Source organism: Rhinopithecus bieti, unplaced genomic scaffold (assembly GCF_001698545.2).
Source record: "Rhinopithecus bieti isolate Rb0 unplaced genomic scaffold, ASM169854v2 scaffold_26426, whole genome shotgun sequence".
Classification (NCBI taxonomy): domain Eukaryota; kingdom Metazoa; phylum Chordata; class Mammalia; order Primates; family Cercopithecidae; genus Rhinopithecus; species Rhinopithecus bieti.
Window position 1 is genome coordinate 569,730 of NW_016811945.1, and position 1,911 is coordinate 571,640.

Genomic DNA, 1,911 nt, shown 5'->3' on the forward strand with positions numbered 1-1,911 from the left:
AAAAAAAAAAAAAAAAAAAAAAAAAAAAAAGGTCCCTGTGTGCACACAACTTATATGGAGAGGAAGGGGAAGGGGGAGAGATAATTTTTATTTTATTTTATTTTATTTTTTTGATACGGAGTCTCGCTCTGCAGCCCAGGTTGGAGTGCAGTGGCTCAATCTCAGCTTACTGCAAGCTCTGCCTCCTGGGTTCACGCCATTCTCCTGCCTCAGCCTCCTGAGTAGCTGGGACTACAGTTGTCAGCCACCTCGCCCAGCTAGTTTTTTGTATTTTTAGTAGAGACGGGGTTTCACCGTGTTAGCCAGGATGGTCTCGATTTCCGGACCTCGAGATCCGCCCACCTCAGCCTCCTAAAGTGCTGGGATTACAGGCGTGAGCCACCGTGCCGGGCCAATATTGTGTGTGTGTGTGTGTGTGTGTGTGTGTGTGTGTGTGAGTGACGGAGTCTCGCTCTGGAGTGTAGTGGCGCAATCTCAGCTCCCTGCAACCTCCGCCTCTCAGGTTCAAGCGATTCTCTTGCCTCAGCCTCCCGAGTAGCTGGGATTACAGGTGCATAACACCACGTCCGACTAATTTTTGTGTTTTTAGTTGAGATGGGATTTCACCATGTTGGTCGGGCTGGTTTTGAACTCCTGACCTCAAATGATCCGCCCAACTCGGCCTCCCGAGATAATTATTTTAATTGCAAAACACGAATGAGGACCCCGAAGACAAATTCCATAGCTGCTCAGGGCAGCAGCTTCATAACCAAAGGAGTGCTGACCTGGTCTTCCTCAGGAAGGCTTGCACAGCTGTTGCAATACTCTGGGTGAGAGGGGAGGCTTCAGGATGCTGATGGCAGGGGAAGGACCCATGCAAAAGCAATTGGAGAGTGGAGTTAACAGGACTTAGAGACAGAAAAGTCTATCCAGACTACTCCCCCCATCCTCTGGTCCTCAAAACCTCTCAGCTACCCCTACTTTCCCATTCAGGCAGTGGAAAGATGGAGGAATTACGTAGATTCCTGGGTTTTCATCCCAATTGTGCCCCTCACCCCTTGCTTTGTGACACCATGAACAAATCATTCTTCTCTAAAGCCTTGGGAGACCTGCATTCCTTTCATGCCACGCCTTGCCATAGTGTTCCTCAAACCTTGGGAGACCATTGCAAAAAAAAAAAAAGTACAACGAACATATGGGAAAACAACATTATACATTTATAGTAATTCAATTAATGTAGCAGTGACACTAGCACATGGAATTGAGATGAACAGTCTAGAAACTCAAATAGATATGGGAGTTTAGATAGATGAATGAGGCTACATAGAGAAATAGACATAGATTATTCAAGAAATGCTGGCTGGATGTGGCGGCTTACACCTGTAATCCCAGCACTTTGAGAGGCCAAGGTGGGCAGATCACTTCAGTCCAGAGTTCAAAACCAGCCTGGGCAACAAAGCAAGACTCCATCTCTACAAAAACTTAAAAATTGGGCTGGGTAAGTTGGCTCACACCTGTAATCCCAGCACTTTGGGAGGCTGAGGCAGGCGTATCAAGAGGTCAGGAGATCAAAATCATCCTGGCTAACATGGTGAAACCCCGTCTCTACTAAAAATACAAAAAAGTGGCCAGGCACAGTGGCTCAAGCCTGTAATCCCAGCACTTTGGGAGGCCGAGACGGGCGGATCACGAGGTCAGGAGATCGAGACCATCCTGGCTAACATGGTGAAACCCTGTCTCTACTAAAAAAATACAAAAAACTAGCCGGGCAAGGTGGTGGGTGCTTGTAGTCCCAGCTACTCGGGAGGCTGAGGCAGGAGAATGGCGTAAACTCGGGAGGTGGAGCTTGCAGTGAGCGAAGATCTGGCCAGGCCCATCCCGCCTGGGCGAAAGAGTGATACTCTGTCTCAAAAAAAAAAAAAAAAGAGAATT